The sequence below is a fragment of the Musca autumnalis genome, unplaced genomic scaffold (genome assembly GCF_047663935.1).
Source record: "Musca autumnalis isolate F117 unplaced genomic scaffold, ASM4766393v1 scaffold_5, whole genome shotgun sequence".
Taxonomy (NCBI): domain Eukaryota; kingdom Metazoa; phylum Arthropoda; class Insecta; order Diptera; family Muscidae; genus Musca; species Musca autumnalis.
This window is the reverse complement of record NW_027412088.1, coordinates 206,889,288-206,910,223: the sequence shown is the minus strand read 5'-3', so window position 1 is coordinate 206,910,223 and position 20,936 is coordinate 206,889,288. Positions and strand designations below refer to the sequence as shown.

Sequence of the window (20,936 nt, the reverse complement as noted above, 5' to 3'; positions counted from 1 at the left end):
CATGTACATGGTTTTCTGTGTTTGTTGTGCTACCTCTTCTTGTTCTTCGTTGCAAGATTTTTTCTTCAATTTTCTTTCATTTTTATTTTCTCAAGCAAACGTTAACAACAAAACAAACATAAATATATTTAATAAAAACATTTAATTAATGAAACAGTGAAAATTTAACTATTAATATTAATTTAATTATTAATGTTAATTATTTTATGTTGTTTTTTGGTTTATTTATGTCTTTTTTTGTTTTTATTGGTATAAGAAACACAACAAACGCGAATGGTGAAATAAAGAGGACACGCAAAGATCTTAAATTTCACGCTAACGTGTGTGGACATTAACGAAATTTGAAAAGAAACTTTAACGAAATTGGTTTCATGAAACCTTGCTAGTCTGACCATCGACGTACAGACCTAATTTCATCATGGAAACTTATTAGCTTTGTTCCCGTACTTTTTAATGGTAAAACTCGTAAGAGACAAATTGTTCTCACATAAAAGTTTTTTCATAAAGCTCGGGAACGCAAAACAAAAAAAGCTGGAACAAATGTCAAAGGCGGCGTAGTAATCAAGCAGACGCCGGCATCCATGTTACTATTTTTTACCAGCTCAAATTTGTCGAGTAAAAAGTTTTTAAAGAGAGCGTCATTCAGTGTCATTTTTGTTTAAAGAGAAGTGAACATTTTACAACTTTTTTGTGTACGGGAACGCTTTTTCGGGTAAAATGTGTAAAAGAGGTAAAAACACTTTTTAGTTCTGGAACAAAGCTTATGAACAAATCTATATATATAAAAATGGTGTAAAAAATGTATAGTAATTCATAAAATGAGAACGGCTAGGCCGATTTCTGTAAAATTTTTTGTCAGTTATTCGTATTTTCGAGGAGAAGGTCTTTACGGAAGAAAATTTTTGAAAATCTCTCTGGAAAAGTCGGAAAATTGGAAAAATCGAAAATTGAGTTTTTGTATGAAATTTTATTCCTTAATAGCGAGACGAAGTTCGCCGGGTCCGCTAGTCTATTATATTTATCATTTTACACTTGCATATAAAACAGGTGTTTTGAGAACGCAACATAAAATGCCAAAGTTGTACAAACGTTTACAAAATGCTGTTCGATAACAAACTTGTTCAGTAAAAGAGAAATGAGAAGTAGTTGCAAGAACTTGCAAATACTTTTTACTTGCGAAGTTATCAAACAGGCCTATTCATTCGCAGTCAGAACAAGACGTTTGTTTACATTTTGCAATTAAAACGATTGTTGTTGTTATTTGTTGAATTAAATTCGCCACGAATCCATTTTTCGCCTTATTTACAAATTTTGACAGATTATGTTCTGTCAGAAGTAATTCGCCGTAATGTGACAACAAAATTCACTCTTCAGCCATAGACATCAGTGAGTTTTAAGAGTTTAACACGGACACACGACGGAGACGGAAGAAAATTCGAAAGTAGTGTACCACTACTTATTTATGTGGCGACTAATTATCACAAAAAAATATTAAAGAAAATTTAAAAGTAAATAAATTTTCCTTCTGTGAAAAAATTCTCCAAACGATTTTTATTGTGAAAAAATAGATTTTTCGGATTATTTCTGAATTTTTGCAACATTTTTTCTTCTATTAAATCGTTTGGGTTGTTGAAGAGTGAGTGTGTGAATTATAGTGTGTGCTCTGGCCATCAATACGTTTTTAATACGTGGAAAAGAGAGGCACGTAGCAGTTGTTGAACAAATGTAAGTATGGTTGTCTCTTTCTTCCTAATGGTATTTTCTTATGGGGACAGTTATTTATTTTTTCGGTGATGTTTAAACTTTTGTTTTTATTTAGTATTTCTGATATAGCTAGGGTTGCCATACTATGAAATTATTGCTCTCGTAGGGCAAACCTTGGGGGGTAAATGAAAAAAGAAACCTATCGGGGAAAAAAGACAAGAACAACATGCGTAGTGTGAGCGTTATCAGTCAGTTCAGTGTTGTAAAGTTAAAAGGTCGTGTAGAGGAACAAAACCAACAATAATGATAAACATTTAAAAACGCAATTTTAATTTTAGAACATACGAAGGAATATTTTTAAAGATGTAAACAAATTGTGTGAAATTTGTTTTTAATAAAAACTTATAGTACGTTTACATTTACGAAATCTACTGTCAATTAATTTGTGTATAAGTCAAATGAAAACTCATCTGAGATCCATTGGATTTCATTTTACGTATAAGCAATGGAATTAGCAGTTGAAACCGAGTAGATTTCGTAAATGTAAACTTACTGTTACAATTGTTTTGAGCAATTCTAATAAATAACCGTTATTTGTTTGAAAAAGCTAATTCTTGAAAATAATAGGTGTGTTCGTTTACTCAACAATTTGTACAAGTCCAGTAACTTCTTGTAATCGACTAAGTTCTTTTGCATTGTACTGTAAAGTAAACGAACAACATCCAGTAACAATTTGTACAAATTTTGAGTAAACGAACACACATAATAATAGGCACCAATTGACACATATTATGATAAAAAATAGAATAAAATTTTAGGTCTTTTTTTAAAAAAAGGTTTAATATAAACATGGCCATGAAACCAAAAACCGCGGAGACGCTTTGTTTTGACATCCGTCATTACAACAAAATCTGTATTTTAGTTTTATGTACTAGATCAGAGCTGAGCAAAATCGAGAGAGAGAGGCAAATTTAAGGGAGAATTAATATTTAATTTTTCTTGATGTTTCATTAATTATTTCAAAATTTTTTAAACGTTAATGTTGTCTAAAATCGTCCACAATGCAAATTATTAAAAAATATAAATAAAAAATTGCATGAACTTTTAATTGTTTATGGTTCACAAAAAAACTAAGAGTATGTTTTCTCAATTTGCCTATACCAGATTCAATCAAAAAACCAATTTTGATTTTTTTTTTTTTTTTGAGATACATACGTCTTCGGCCATTTATGGTGACCATATACAGTGCTTCTTAAAACATTTGCAACTCAAATGCCTATATCATGTAATGTACGAGTGATAATCGAATTTATAAAAAAGTTGTCCCAAAAAGTAGGTGTTTTATATTGACCTGGATGCATTTTTATGAACAGAGATGGTACTGGAGGCATGAGGTTGAGATATTCATTGGATTTAAAAACTAACCGATCACATAACATGTCGAAATCGCGCTAAATTCACTCAACAGTTGTCGTATAACAGGTTGTTTTGGCATAATACCGCCACTAATGTCGGCATGTCCCAGTAGTCGGCACTTTTGGAATTTGAACTCAAATAACTAAAAACTGCGAAAACCAAATACGAAAATAAATTTAAAAATACTTAAACAATATTAGCTCTGTTCCTTTACGTTCAAGAATCTTCAAGTTTTACTACTTTCTACTCGAAAAGCATTCTGTTACTTCAGACACAACACAATTCATATGGGACCAGTTTACAGCTTTTACTACTTTTGCCGGTTTTACCATTTTCAGAAGTAAAGGAACGGACCATTTGTCAGCTAACTTTGTGGAAAATTAATTAATTAATCAAAAAAGTTGTTTATGTAATCTAAATCTACAGAAAATTACGAATCATAACAACTTATATTCAACTTGATAGGACATTTAGACTCGGAAGGACTGAAGATAACAAAATCCTTAAAGTGCCGACTATTGGTGCAAGTGAGTCCAAGCTTTGTTTTGTATATTTTCAATAAACAATCAAATTACAAAAATATTTGCATTTAAATTCCATAAATTACCTCGGACTATGTAAAAAGTAGTCATTCCACTTGCAAATGTTTATATAGGGTCTCCACTTTGATACTTGTCCGACCTTCCCGCTGTATTTCAGACTTTATGGATAAATCCATGTAGGGTTACGCATATCTGGAGTAGTATGGACTTCCCAGAAATTTCTAGTCGACTATAGATTCATCGACTTTTTGTCTCGATAATCGACTTTTGGTTATGGAGAAAATAAAAAAGTCAATTTTTTTATGATCGTCTTTCGATTTTCCTAATAAAAATTTTTTCATAAAAATGTTGTTTAATGACGCCCTTTGATGGATTGCAGCTATATTTATCAAGAAAAAATCCCAAAATAGACCACGGAGCCCATTATAGTCGACGCTGAGTTGACTAGAAAATAATCGAAATTCGATTTTTAACCGATTTGTTAAAGTCGAAAGATTGAAGCCAAAAATTGATAAGATTAAGGAGTCGATTATGGATAGCAACTCAACTGTAGTTGCGTAGCCAGAAGAGAAAATCATGCAATTAAAATTAGTAAAAAGACGCAAATTGTTATCAAATTCAATCAATATCAGTGTTTTGAACCTTCTGCTATTAATTTAATTTTAAATATACATTTTAATGCGGAAATAGAAAATTCTATTACTAAATTTGCGGTTGGCAACGCAATTGGAGTTGGGTTGCTATCCATAATCGACCCCTAAATGTCGACTTTTGCTTTCGACTAGGTATGCCTAGTAGCACGGGGACCAAAATGCATCCCTGAGTAGAATCTATACTGGACAAAAAAGGTTTTTTTAGAAAACTTGTAGGCGACTAGAGGTTCATGGTTCTCAGGTTTTTCAAAAAGTACGCCTGTGTTGGTAAAAGTATTTTTGACCTTTTGTTGTGTTTTTGCAAATAAAACAGTTTGTTTTTATTGCATTTTTCCCGACCTTTCGTCGACATCTTCTGTGGAATTCGTCTATTTAAAGGAATTACTTTATTTTTTAGTTGAAGGTAAAAATCGAAAGTCTGGAAGTCAACTTTTATTTTCGATACAAATTTACTTATTAATTTTTAGCTATAAATTAGTACCACGCATGGTGGAACAGTAAGGTGTTACATCGGTAACAATAATCGGACCATTTACCAGACCAAACGTCAAAATTTGCCAACAAATGTTGATGTTTGGTGTGGTAAATGGGCCTATTGTTATCGATGTAACACCTTATTCCGCCATGGTACCACGATAACAATTTTTCCTCTATGATATTGAAAAATAGTAAAAATTAGTAAATTCTTACAGTTCTGGGTTTTGGGTTTTCTTTTTATGGATTTAAATAAAATTTCCTAATATTTTTAAAATAATTTTTATGCAAATTTGTTTACCAAATAAACTTAACTAAAGCCATTATTTTATAGAAAATTTTCCCAATATGCATCGTTTGTGGGAAATTATAAATCTCTCATTCTTGCACTCTCCCTCTCGAACTCACCTCTCATTAACGCCCTGAAAATACCTAACAAACGAAACAACCAACGAATCACTTTCTGTGATTTCAATTAATTTGCTATTGTAATTGAAACACATTTTTTGCGCCTTGACTTTGTTCTCTTTCCCTCCATTAAAGCGTTTAAATTTGCATAATTTCCATAAATTCGAACATAGTACAAAAACATCGCAACAACAGCCACAGTCAGTAAAGTTTAGAACGAACTGAAAGAACGACAAAAAAACAAGTTCTCGGTGGGGTTCATTTTCGTTGCTGCTGCTGCTGTTTTTAGGTTTAAATATGGATGGGATGGATGGGTCTGTAAGTTTATTTTTTAACGTTGTTTGTTCTGGACTTGGTTGGTTGTGAGAAAACTAAAGACAGGGAGGAAGAGGAAATGGTAAAGCATGGCTTTGCTTTCTTTTGAATGGTGGGCATATGTATGGAATGGATAGATGATAGATAAAATAAAAGAAAAACGCCAGGGGGACATAGGTAAAATGTGTTCCAACAACAATTAGCTAGACATTGAATTGAAATTTTTTGCACTCGATTCTCTCTCTTTTCTCGGTAAGGGGCAGAAATGTGTGATATCATTGAGATTGTTTCTCTGTGGTTTGTTAACTGTGTGGCAGGTCTCGTGCTAACAAAATTGATGAAAGTGCAATCTTTGATTGGTGTTGTTGTTGTTGTTATTTTCGCTGCCATCGTTGATTTTAAGTGGTGATTAAAAACAAAAACAAATAAAAGAATACATTCGTGTGCATGTACATCGTACATCATCGTTTAATACGGGGTTTTATTAAATAAAATATTATGTGACTGATAAACAAATAACACCTATCTACAAACACCCACCCAACCCATCCGTTGCGTTATTTAAGTGCATGTGGCCTTATAATGTTAATAAGATGTGAAGAAGGTATTCGGTAGAGTAGGACTACTGGCGCCCAATTTCACAATTTCATCAAACGTGATTTCATTTGATTGGTTGGATGGAGGAATGACTTTTAGTTGATGCAGTTGACTAATTGCAGCAAATGATTAATTTACTTTGGAATGAGAATAGGTACTTTTGGATTACATCTGGTTGTAATAAAATAATAAATTGAAATTTCCCAGAAACATTCCAGAGGGGACAGAGGCGGGACTATTTTCATATCATACTTCGATTCTGAGAATCGAAGATATGAAGCTTCTTGTTATCGAGGTGAATAACTAGTGAACACTTTCTTGAAATATTTTCGCATCTGATTTTGGGCAAACTTTTACCAACGTTTTTTTTTCTTTCTAATTATTGGCCTCCACACAACATCGTAAATTACTTGATTGTTCCAGAACTCTACCTATAGACATCTTCAACTAAACCTCACACATCAGCTTGCCTTCTAATATGATTTCCACACAACGCACAATCTGTCAATTCATTTATTTATTTCCCCAATTACTTCTACACACCATAAAATCGGTTATTATAATAAATAACCTTTTTTGACAACGCTACTACGTCTTGGTATTACTAACAACACAAATTCATACCTATGCGGCGCACAGCAATGGAATCTATAAATGCTCAAACTGTATCTAACACTCCAAAAGAATAAACGAACATTCATCCACAGTCTTCGTTGTGTTGTTTATTCGTCCGTACACTTACCATATTTTGTCCAAACATATCGCATCTCATAAAACAACAAATCACAATAAAAACAAAAACATATAACTCTTCTCAAAAAAATATAAATTTGTTTTTGGTTGTCTGATATTTTCACAATGATGTTGACGATGATGCATCATCGTTCACCGTACATTTTGCCGCATATAGAATGCCAGTTCTATATAACCGAGTCAAATGTAGCGTTTTCTTCAATTTATTTATTCTGTTGTATACTCACGTTCCTATCTCTTGTTTATTACGTCCCCACTACACTATTTACCTACATTCGTCAGCCGCCAAGCCAAATCATTTGGCTGTTGTTGTCGTCAGTCGCGCGCTTTGGAGATAAGATACCCATGTTCGGCGTTCTCTCCTCTTAAATTTATTTATTTTGAGATAATGTTGACTACTTTGAGGGTTTTCTTTGGCAATTTGGCGTTTTTTTTTTTTTTTTTTTTGACACCACACCATAAAATGGAGAGTAAATTAGTTAATTAATTTGTCAGTTGGGAAATGAAATTTAACTGGAAGATGCCTACACCTGGGAAGTTTTTGCGGATTCTGAAACTACAATGTTCATAGATGAGAAAAATAAAAAAAATCGACGGAGCGCTTTTTAAATAAATCGCGATTCAAGTTGACATTTGTAGGGGTTGTTTAGGTTTTTGCGATTTTGCTTGGAAACCGCAAGTCCTATCCAAATGGAAATAAAGAAAATGTTCTAGCTATCAAAATTCTCTACAAGACTGACCTTAATGATATATTCGTAGGTTTTACAACTTTTGAGATATAGAAGTTGAAATTGGGACAATTCAATTCTGTATCGTCTCCTTATAAAACAATGGCATGACTGCAATTTTCCAACTTAAACTTATATATCTCAAAAATGGTACAAACTAGGAAAAATTATATAAACCAGTCTTGTAGAAAATTTTCACAGCTACAAGATTTTCTCAGGTCCCATGACGATAAGACTTGCCGTATTCATGCAAAATCGCGAAACACTAACAAAAAAACCTAAAAATTAAAACTGGGGGGTTACTCTGTATTGCGATGCGTTTGCGTTTGGTTTTTTGTTAGCGCAAGATATTTGCGTTAACGCACGATTTTCACATACGTTTTTTTATTACAGATTGCGGCGATGCCAGAAAGGAAAAAGGAACAAAAATAGTTGCGAAAGGACATACGAAAACGAATTAGAGACGCATTTAATTTCCTTACGCATCGCAATAGAGAGTAACCCCCTTGAGCTTCTTTATCTAAAAAATGGTACAGCCTGAGAACAAATCATAAACGTCAATCCTGTAGAGAATTTTCGCAGTTCTTTAGTTCCATTTCGATTGGACTTGCGGTTTCCAAGCAAAATCGTGAAAACCTAAAAAACACCTAAAAATGTGAATTTTGACCGCGATTTATTTAAAAATCCCTACAGCGATTTTTTTCTTATTTTTGGATTTTTCTCATGTATGAACATTGCTGTTTCAGAATTCACAAAAACTTCCCCTGTGTAAGCGGTTTTCATTATAAGTTAGTTAAGGCGCACCCTTCATGACATTGTTTTATAAGGGGGCGATACAGTCAGTGCAGTATCACAGTTTGAACTTCAATATCTCAAAAATGGTAAAACCTACGAAAATACCGTAAAGGTCAATTTTGTAGAGAATTTTCATAGCTACAACATTTTCTTCAGTCTCATTTTAATAGGACTTGCGGTTTCTAAGCAAAATCGTGAAATGCCAACTTGAATCGCGATTTATTTAAAAAACGCTGGGGCGATTTTTTTTGTTTTTTGATTTTTCTCATCTATGAACATTGTAGTTTCAGAATCTAAAAAAACTTCCTAGGTATAAGCAATTTCTATTTAAATTTAATTCAAGAGCACCGTGTTCAATTTATTGTCCGATTTGAGGTATTTCGACCAAATTTGAACATATTTACAATCAGAGAATATATTTCCAAGAAACAAAGCCACCAAAAATTTGTGAGCCACATGTGAAAAATAACACATATTGAAAAATAATGTTAAAAATAACGGGTTATTTCTTAGAAATTTTACAAGGCAAAACTACTAAGTCCATATTTATATATTAGGCAATTTTCCTTGCCTCTCTCACCGGCAAACTGACAATTACCGCAAGGGAAATTGCCTAATGTAAATATGGACTTATATTGCTCCTTACTAAGTAATGAGTACGGTGGCACAGAGCGTATATGTCGGACTACAAAACTGAGAGTTGAGTTTTCAACACTCACCGTAGGTAAACAATTTTCTTGATAGCACAACTACGAAAAATTTTTGGTACACATGTTAGCATTTAAACAACCGCGGGCTGCACGATAACTTTCTGTCCTAACAATGACAACGCGAATATTTACCATCAAAAATAGTTGCATTGTTTTCTTTAGTCTACAGATTTTATATTTATATTTATACACTTTTTCATGCTCTTAAACCAATCGTTCAATCACTTTTTTTCACTCCTATGGAGACACCTCCAAGACAGCATCTTCTTGATGTGCGAGAATCAATTGAAGTCATTGGGTTCCCAGTCAGGGCTGAACGGCGGATGACCCATCAATTCCACGTTTTGTCCTGTCAAAAAGTCGCTGCACGGTGGTCGAAAACACTGATCTAGCGGCGCAAAATTAATAACTTAAAAACGAATTGAGATATGTTACTGAAATTTTGCACAAACACAGCCTGTATCTGTGGGTAGTAATGTGCATAATATGAACAATATTGGCTAATGTTTTGGTATAGCCCCCATATAATGGTACCTTCCGCATTTGGAGGATTTAAGCCACATATTCGTTGCAAATTAGTTGTAATTTTGTACTTAGGGTTCCTAGTAATCACAAAACATTTCCACCAAAAATTATGGACATAGGGGCACGTTTTGATATTGTCCCCATGTAACCGTAACTCCCGATTTAAGGTATTTTGAATATCATGACCACATTTTTCAACCGACTTGGCTGTTATTTTGCGTTCCTAGTTAACACTGCGTGTAAAATCTTCTTCCAAAACATTTTCAATGTGGATTTATGTTTTGATGTATTCCCTTTTATGGTACCCCCGATTCACTGAATTTTTTACTTGTTATCCCATATTTATTAACGGATTTAGCTATAATATGATATTTTGGAGTGGCCAGGGGTAGAACTCCTCCTTGCATAAATTTGGCATGATAGGTCCATATTTTTATATAGCTCACATACAAATGCCCAGCTAACTTAGTATTAATTTCAAGCAAAAACCCATATTTTAAAAGTGCAGTTATCAGAAGATTTGCAGATATTTGCAGCCCTAATGTGGTTATTCGGTATCCAAAGAGTCCAATTTAATTCCCCAAAAAATAATCGAACCCAAGTTCGGCCAAGTTTACAAGATGCACTCTATGGAAAAGCGCGTAAAACCAATAAAAACCTATAAAAAATAATTTTTTAAATTTATGGCTATATAACTATGTACCTCCTAACACAATACTATTTTTTATAATTTAAGTCACACCCTCCGCTATCAATTAAAAATAAATTATGTTCAATAAATTATAATAAAACTTCCCCTCCTGCTTGATGGTAGGGGTGCATTTTTGAAGCCTATATTTTTGGATACTTTTTTAAATTAATTTTTAAAAATTAAAAAAATCATGAAATTTAAAAAGTAATCATGGTGAATTATTACCAATACATAAAACCGTTTCACAAAACATAAAGAAGATGATTTAGATGCACAAGCATGACTTTACATATCGACACCTCCAAATAATAGTATGCTAAGTCTAAAAAGTGAGTTTTGCAGGAGAAGCTCTCAAAGTTTGGATTTTTTTTTGAACTTCAGTACTATGCTATGTCAATATTTGTTTATAACTTCTGTTCGGATTGACCGATCATTACCAAAATTAGACAGAATTTAAGTTAAAGGACGTTCGACACCTCCAAATAATAGTTTGCTAATTCTGAAAAGCGAGTTTTGCACGACAAGCTCTAAAAGTTTGGAAATTTCTTTGACCTTCAATACTATGCTAAGTAAATATTTATTTATAACTTCTGTTCGGATTGTCCGATCATTACCAAAATTTGACAGAATTTAAGTTAAAGGACGTTAAATATAAAAATGTAAAGAACTTGAAAACATGCTAAGTCGACTTAGCATACTATTGTTTGGAGGCGTCGATATGTGCAAAGTTGACTGTTCGAAATTGTCATAAATGCCAGTGGATATATCAAAGCGTGGAAATGTATGGACAAATTAGGGGAAGAGTTATTATAGCCCCATAGAAGACTAAATATTAAATTTCAGCCATTTCTGTAGAATAGCCGTACTATCCTACAATATCCTGAAAACACCTAAAATCGGGAGGTACCGTTCTAGTTTGGCTACGTAAAACATAAACCAGTGCTCCCAAATTTCTGGATAGAAGTTTAGTAGGCCCAAAGAAGACTAAATATGTATTAAATTACTTCCGTTTCTATATGATAATGTAGCTAAACCCCTGAAAAATCGGGCGGTACCGTTCTATGAGGGGTAATCTAAAACGAGATCCAGCACTGACACATTTCCGGGGGAAAGTTTTGTAGGCCCAAAGAAGATTCTATACTACTCTTTAATCATTTTTTCGTTCACTCTTGTCCATACTTTGCACATCGTAATATTTGTACGCGACATAGATCGTCCAAACATACTTTACATTTTGACATTGCAAACAATTAAGAGGCTGTCTCACTTGTAGTGAAAGGAGTGCCAAAAATAGTTCTAATAGAGCTACAGCCTCGAAATTTTAAACATAGTTTTGCAACGAGGTCCAAATTGTGGCCTTCGTAATATTTTGTGCAAACTTAGATTAAGTTCGAAGATGGGTTATATCGGTCCACTCCTTCCGGTACCTCCCCCACAAAAGTTCCAAAATGTTCGGAAAAGTTGTTCGCACGATAACTCGTGATGGGAGTGACCGATTTGGTCCATACCTTTACACATCCTAATATATCTACCAGATATATCAAGCTTTTTGTAGAAAATTAACTTATGTTGAAACTGAGGTATGGGGTATTGTAACTCGCGATCAGTTTTACTATATCATAACTTTTGACCGCATTTCGGTAAAATAAACTGTTTTAGCCCGATTCACCGAGGGGTTTCTTAAAATAATAATTTGAGCGGAAGCTGTGGTCGTATTAATGTAAAAAAATCGGAAAAAATCGTTGAAATAAACGAGTTTCATTATGTTATTTTCCAATTAGTGGTTTTACAACACAATGTAGAGCTTAATGCTCAAAGGGGAAGTTAAAGGGTACACATCAGAGTTGAAGTTTCTAATGTATGATTTTTTAATATATCCACTGTATCTACCTCAAACGGATGCTGACATTTTGAAACCTGAAAAATGGGGTTTTTTGAATTTTTGCTCTAACCGGGACGCGCAGCAGGATTTCCCTAAAATCTTATTATTTGATTGTAGTACTCGCGATTTCGCATTTTTTAATGTATAACATGAGGCTGTAGCCCTCACAGGATCACAGTAATCTGCGCCCAAACACGAAATTTTTGTGCGTAAATTTTTCTCAAAAACCTATTTTATTGGTTTAAAATTTACAAATTTCATTCGATTGCCGTGGAAACCCGCGTAAATTTAGTTTTTTTACGTTCTGAATCTAACGAGCCACGACGCGTAAAAATCCACCCACTAGATCGGCGGATATGATACCCCTCAAATTTCGAAAATTTGCAAAAAATTATTTTGAAAATATCGCATATTAAAACGCGTTTTGGATGTGTTAGTTCTACTTAAATAAATAGATCGATACGCGTGTTTAAACTACGCGAAAACAGATATTTAAAAACTCTCGTAAATCCAGAGATATAATAGATTTTTTCTAAAAATTGAGTGCGATGCTACATCCACGGTTCTTGATGGATCGCGTTGAAACGGCATAGAATGATGTATTTCTAATGGTGATTATTGAAATCAGATGCGCATAAAATGTAAATGAACTTCGCGGAAATTATGACCATTTTACTGTATTTTGCACCCTAATATGCAGCAGATGCTACATCGTGGCCGCCAAATAGAATTTAACAAACTGTACATCAAAAAAGAGCGATTGATTCGCTGTGTTAGAAAATCGGATGCGCATCATGTCATTTTCATAATTACGCGGTTTATATGCATCTCAAATGTCATAATATTCAATATAACATTATTTTAACGTTATGCCACAATTGGAATTCCTTGTGATTTATTATAAGGTTCTAATAATATTATCCAATAGGAAAACTATAAGCGAAAAATTTGTTACAACGGAATATCATCATTACGGCGTGAAATTTTGACGAAAATGCCGAAGAACTCAAACATTTTTTCTCCAACTTTTCCTATAAAACCATAAAAAAATAAAATTAGAATAATATGATTTTAATTTTTTCGTCATATTTTCTTCGTATTTTTGCAAATAACATGAATACTATACCTCCAACCTTCACAAATTAGGTTTCATTTTATTCCTCAAAATGTCTGGATGCTCTTATAATTTTTTTATATATTTTTCGTAAGTATGAGCGCTATTGTTTCAAAAATATGTTTGTAAATACGTGAAATTATTTAACAAATTTGATTTTTCGCGAATCCATTGAGACTTTGCGATTATTTTTTGCATCATCGCAAACGTTACGAATTCAGTTAACGATAATAGGATATAACAGCTAACTATATTAAGCCGCGATTTTTTTTGAATTTTTTCTAATTATCATAATTAAAACGGTCATATCTTTTGCGCGCAACGATCAATGTTAGTAACGACAACAGATTTGGAATGCGGATTTTTTTCTTAATCTATGTACCATAAATCATTGATGTAGTATCAAAAAATTTTTTTGATTTTTTTGAAATGGAAAAGACAATTTTACACATTTTTCCTGATATATCAGGTTCGAATATGGACTATATTTGTCCACTCCTTCGGATACCACCCACACAATATTTTGGTTAACTTCACTTTAAGACCTTCTCACGAATCACTTTGATTTTTGTTAAAGCAACTTGCATTCGCTGCCTCAATGACGACAGTAAAAGTTTTTTCAGGGGCAAATCTATACTTCTTGAGAAAACAGCCCGAAAGTTGTAAAAGACCCCTATGGCACCATATGTAGAGAGCTCGAACCGAATACTGCGTTCGTCTACACTTTGGGTATCGTAATATTTCTTCGAATATTATATGAAATTCGAAGGTGGTGCTTATAGGTCCACCCCTTCCGGTACCTTCCTATCTATCGGTATCCCTGCAATTTGTTGAGCTTTATTCCTATCCATATTTTTATCGGTTCACACGCCCAACATTTTGAAAACCCCCCTAAATACATGTTTTTTTTTTTTTTTTTTTTTTTCAATGTATTTCAATCCTCTCAGGCTGTGGGTATATCTCTGTCGGCAAAGCCGACTGATATTTTTAACTTGTTTTTTATAATTTCACTCATAAGCTGCGAATGATTTATTTTATTTATTTTATTTTATTTATTCATTATCTTCTGTAATAACAAGGCCTAATGACCATATATAAGTATTACACAGCTCTTCAAATCTGAGTAGTAATAAAATCTTACAAACTAAATTAAACATACATTGTAAAATATTCCTTGGCTCCCCAGCCATCAATATATTTGCAAATGATTACAATTATTATTACAACACGTCCCGGTTAGCAATAATCCAAAAAATAACAATAAAAACACTTCAAAGGAGACAAAAGAAGAAAATATCAGTCGAATAAGAACTATAACTGAGCAAAATGTCGGAGAAGTTTAAGCCTAAACACATTATTGGAATAAGGAAACACTTTTAATCCATATGGCAATATGTTCCAACGCCGTGCAACCCGGACTAAAAATGATTTAGCATAACAATCCTTATAGATTCTCGGTATAATGATTTGTGGGTTTCTCGTTGAATGCGAGAAACTAAATATTCTCCTCAAAGGCGCAGATCTACCACTATTAATTATACTATAAAATGACAAAAGGGTTCGATAGGAGATAAAACTATCAAAAGAGCAGCCAATAAATTGCTTCACATAATTCGAAATATGATCTCTTCTTCGGCTTGATTGATTTTCAAATTTGTCGACTTTACTTGACATATTACCGCTGTAAATTGGCAAAAATTGTACTGGATATTAAGAATTTGATGTGTTTAGGTAATATTTATTTCAATCGGAATCAAATTTGTTGCCATAAATTTTCGATTTTTGTCCACGGACAGTGCGATATGGCCCTCTTCGAACATAAACTAATTTTGGACCGATATAATAAAAACTTCTTTAACAAATTTTTAATTTTGATAGACCATATCAGTCAATCTATACTATATCGACTCAGAATTTTATCTGATAACAAATATGTATACTTTATAAGGTTGCAAATAAGTATTTCAATGCGTTACAAACGGAAAAATATACCCTCCATTCTATGGTGGAGGGTATAAAAATTGCATAATAATAATAATTGTTTCAAAAACATCACAGAAGGGACAATGGAGACTTCTCTCATATCAATGAGTGCATCCCGATTCATATTAGCTCAATGATATTGGACATACTGTTCATCGCCGAGTCCGAACGGCGTGTCCGTGCATATCTCATATATTTTTCAAGAGTATTCAAAGTTTACTTACAAATAATAAATTATGTTTGGCATCTTCTAAGCAGTCTAGAGCAGGAGGAAAGGCATTTTCGTATTTTTAATGCGTTTTTACACTTCTATGACTATAAACCAAACATTTGTTAACCGCTTTTAAAAAAATATAGCTTATTCAAAAGGTATTAGTCGTCCATTTGCCGTTATTAAATTTAAAAAAAGAGTATATCAGAACAACTGCAGTTTTTTTTTATAATTTTTCAAATAAACATAAAATGTTTATATAGGTCCACGTTTTGATATAGCCCCCATAGGACGAAATCACCCGATTTTCGGTATTTTGAAGGTTTTGGCCTCATTATCACACCGAGATGGCTGAAATTTGGCCCATAGCTGGCTACACCCATGGTCCTAGATGCAGTTTTTCCTAATTGATTCTACTTCTCTAGAGCTACAATATTGCTAAAGACTGCAAAGCAAAATTTCTACTCGTTTCTGATATAATGCCCCGATCAAAGCAAATAAGGATAGTTTAGACCGGTTTAGATGATGCCATAAAATCCAAACGCGATTTAAAAAACAAGAACCAACTAGGGTTTTTATAGTCGCAATATGTGTCTACTTTCGAAAAGAAAAATGTGGAAATTTGTCTTTTTTATACCCTCCACCATAGGATGGGGGTATATAAAGTTTGTCATTCCGTTTGTAACTACTCGAAATAATCATTGTAGACCCCACAAACTATATATATTCTTGATCAGCGTGCAATTCTACATCGATGTAGCCATGTCCGTCCGTCTGTAGAAATCACTCAAGCGTCCGAACGGATTGACGTAGGGGGATAAAATTTTGGGAAAATTTATTATATGTACGTAGGACTTTTGGTATGGAAAGTGGCTATACTTTCGTATAGCCCCCATACAAAATGACGCGTGACGCGTCGTCGTTTTAAGGAATTTTTAAGATATTTGTCCCATTTTACCACCGAATTGGTTGTAATTTGGTATTTTGTGTCTCCAGAGGCCAAAAAACATTCCTACCAAAGTTGGTTTGTATAGGTCCACGTTTTGGTATAGCCCCCCATATAACGCCCCATATAAAGTACGCGTCATTTTAATATATTTTGAATGTATTAGTCCCATTTGACAACAGAATCGGTTGTAACTTTGTATTTTGTGTTTCCAGAGGCTAAGAAACATTTCTACCATAAAATGTTTATATAGGTCCACGTTTTGATATAGCCCCCATAGGACGATATCTCCCGATTTTCGGTATTTTGAAGGTTTTGGCCTCATTATCACACCGAGATGGCTGAAATTTGGTATTTAGTCTTCGTTGGGGGTATTAAAATTTCCCCCAGAAATTTGTAGGTATAGGTCCACGCCATCATATAGCCCCCATAGAACGGTACCTTCCGATTTTCGGTATTTTGAAGCTTGTGGCCACATTAATCCACCGAAATGGCTGAAATTTGTGGTGGAGGGTATAAAAAATTCGGCTCGACCGAACATAACGCTTTTCCTATCTGTTTTATTTAAAGGAAGCACTTAAATTTTCATTATCAATGCAAATTTGACACAATTTTCAAAATTCACAAATATAATAAAAAATATAAAAAAATTAATACCATATCAAACCGAATCCAATTTAATTGAAATTTTTCCTTCGATAGGGGAGAATTGATGCACTTACCTCTACTTTTTTAATTTTAACGATATTTTAATTGTAGACAATTAGCATCACTGTTTACATTCCCTGCTCACAATGATGTTCTAATGTTGTTCGCATTTGTTTAGCTGTGTGTTGATGTTTGCCAACGAGAGAAACCAACCTTTTCCTACCTGTATTTTATGTCGTTATTATCTCATTGTTATGCCTCTTTTAATTTTGTTGGTGTTCATCGAGGGAAATGAAGCTAACTCACTCTCCGGGTCATCACTGTTGTTGTTGTTGTTGCTGCTGCAACGTAATTACAATTGATGATAAGCGATTTAAACTGTTGTTAAATTCTATTTGTTTTTCCTTCCGCTTTGGTTGGTGGCATTTGCAGATATAAGATATACTCGATTTAACCCTCCCCATATTAAATTTTACAAGTTAATTTAGTGGGAGTATTTAGAACAATAGGGGTGATAAAATATGATTACGATTGGATAGCAAGGTCAAATAACACCAAAATGTTAGGGCCAAAAATAGAAACTTTTTCAATTAACTTCTCGAAAGAACACATTTTTTAGTGTGTGTGTTACTGATAGCAAAGGGCGGGCGGCTAAACTAGTGTTATCTGATATTATTTTGAACAATTTAGTTTTCTTTCTCTATTTGGTGAAACGAAACTTCATTAGCCTGTAACACATTCGTACAAACTTGATTCGTTATTTATCCCAAGCATGCCGTGTAAAGTGAAACCTCAATGCCATCCATATCAGGCGCAGCAGCATAGGATAACAAATTCAACTCTGACTGAACGAACGAATGAGTGACTGACTGACTGATTGAATAAATTCTCATCAGCATCAGCAATGAATGGATGAAACGACGATGACTATAACAACTTTATTGGAATAGCATTGATCATGTCTGTAGCTGATGCCATTGCCTGCTGCGGCTGCTGCAGCAGATGAAGATGATGATGGTGATTGTTTACAATCTATTCTCCACATTTAAATGAATTTATGGTCATTTAACAAGCACACGAACATCAATAACAACAATGACAAATAATAACAGATTTTGCAAAATGATTTCATTGGCAAGCAAAAACAAAACAAGTAAAACTACCAAAGTAATTAACCACGAGTAGACCCAGCAAACCAATCGTACCGATATCGTAACGAAATCGGAACAAATTTCGGACGTTACGTCCGATATCTGATCCGAAATCGTAACGATATCTTAACGAAAGTTGTATGAAGGGGTTGACATAATTTCGGAACGAAATGTCGGAGCGAAATCGGATCGATTTCGGTCAGAATTCGCAACGAAATCGGAAGAAAATCCTTGGGAAATTCGGAATTCGAATTTCTTCCTTCGAATTTTCGTACAGATTTCTGAACGATTTCGGAATAATGTCGTATGAAAATCTGAGGTACCTTTCGAACTTTCGTAAAGGTTTCTGAACAATTTTGGAATAATTTCGTATGATTATCGAAGGAAAAAATTTTTCTCCGATGCCTCGTTTTTATTGATAAATTTTTTTTTATTGGAAGATTATAATTTCAAAGATATCTAATGATTTTCAATGTTGTTATCATTTTGTAGTTATAGTAGAACAATGTAAACTTTGTGTACGAATATGTTGAGTCTATCAACACTAGCTTGAATTATTATATGTTGCATTTATATTTAAAATATTTAAAAAATGTATATGCGAATTTTATAACCAACCATTTTGTTTTTCGACAACAAACTAAAATGTTGCTTGTTAGATATATACAAAAGGTGGTTGCTGTGCGAAGGGAAAATTGTTTCCGACATATCGATCCGAATTCGTAACGAAATCGGAAGAAAAACATTAGCAAATTCGAAGGGAAATTACCTCCGACATTTTCTCCGAAATCGGAACGAAATCTGAACAAATTCCCCTACGAAAAATCGTATAGAAATCGATACGAAATCTGAACGATTTTGCTTCCGAAATTGTTTCGATATGTCGGACATCCGACATTTGGTTTGCTGGGGAGTTAGTGCACAGCAGCAGCAAAACTTAAAAATAGACTCGCTTCTATTATCAACAATTCCAAAACACTTATAATTGACCCGAAAAACGGGGTAAGGCATAACAAAACACACACACAAGAGAGAAGCAACAGCAGAAGAATCAACTAAAAACAGAGATTGAGAATAAAAACTTTTAACGACAACAATAAAAGCAAACTTTAAAAACAAATGAAAAGTAATTAATGAGTTTATGGCTGAAGAAGTTGAACATGTCTCGAGGAAAATGAAATATTTTTCTTTCTTCTTCTTTCTGATGTTGTTGTTGGCTATATGTATTTTCGGCTAGATTATTTGGCCTTTTGCATTGGGCGTGTGTGTGTTTGTTTGGGAAATTGTTTTCAATGTAAGTTTTAAGATTGGCAAAATATCTATCTGACGTTTTTAAACTACAAACTTTGAACTGTTTAATTTGTAGCACAAAATTGTACACTTGAGTGAAGTCATTTTCAGAATGAAACAAATAGTTAAAATGGGTAGTCATTAATTTAAGGCGTGATTAGAACGGATGAGTTAACTTCTCCTAAACAACGTTATCAATGGGAAAATATGATGCAAAAGTTCATTAGTATTGACATTTTCTATAAAGTAATTTCGAAACAATTTGGGGAGGGATGTCCGATAATGAACTTCCATCTTTCATCTCCGAGCTTTTCCGTACGGAAAGTCGTCTCCGATAAACTTTTTATGTGGAAAAGTCATCACCGATGAACTTTTCTATAGGAAAAGTCATCGCCGATGAACTTTTCTATAGGAAAAGTCATCAACGATGAACTTTTCTATAGGAAAAGTCATCAACGACGAACTTTTCTATAGGAAAAGTCATCAACGATGAACTTTTCTATAGAAAAAGTCATCAACGATGAACTTTTCTATAGAAAAAGTCATCAACGATGAACTTTTCTATAGGAAAAGTCATCAACGATGAACTTTTCTATAGGAAAAGTCATCAACGATGAACTTTTCTATAGGAAAAGTCATCAACGATGAACTTTTCTATAGGAAAAGTCATCAACGATGAACTTTTCTATAGGAAAAGTCATCAACGATGAACTTTTCTATAGGAAAAGTCATCAACGATGAACTTTTCTATAGGAAAAGTCATCAACGATGAACTTTTCTATTTGAAAGGTCATCAACGATGAACTTTTCTATAGGAAAAGTCATCAACGATGAACTTTTCTATAGGAAAAGTCATCAACGATGAACTTTTCTATAGGAAAAGTCATCAACGATGAACTTTTCTATAGGAAAAGTCATCAACGATGAACTTTTCTATAGGAAAAGTCATCAACGATGAACTTTTCTATAGGAAAAGTCATCAACGATGAACTTTTCTATAGGAAAAGTCATCAACGATGAACTTTTCTATAGGAAAAGTCATCAACGATGAACTTTTCTATAGGAAAAGTCATCAACGATGAACTTTTCTATAGGAAAAGTCATCAACGATGAACTTTTCTATAGGAAAAGTCATCAACGATGAACTTTTCTATAGGAAAAGTCATCAACGATGAACTTTTCTATAGGAAAAGTCATCAACGATGAACTTTTCTATAGGAAAAGTCATCAACGATGAACTTTTCTATAGGAAAAGTCATCAACGATGAACTTTTCTATAGGAAAAGTCATCAACGATGAACTTTTCTATAGGAAAAGTCATCAACGATGAACTTTTCTATAGGAAAAGTCATCAACGATGAACTTTTCTATAGGAAAAGTCATCAACGATGAACTTTTCT

The 20,936-nt window shown here is 33.5% G+C and overlaps 1 protein-coding gene across 1 annotated transcript in view; it reads left to right on the top strand.

The window, feature by feature from the left end:
- Window positions 1-1,347: 1,347 nt before the first annotated feature.
- The window catches only part of bin3 (bicoid-interacting protein 3), a 48,132-nt gene continuing 28,543 nt past the window's right edge, over window positions 1,348-20,936 (top strand). The window contains exon 1 of the mRNA XM_073992304.1: window positions 1,348-1,725. The gene's annotated coding sequence lies outside the window, so the exon portion shown is untranslated. The remainder of the gene's footprint in view (window positions 1,726-20,936) is intronic.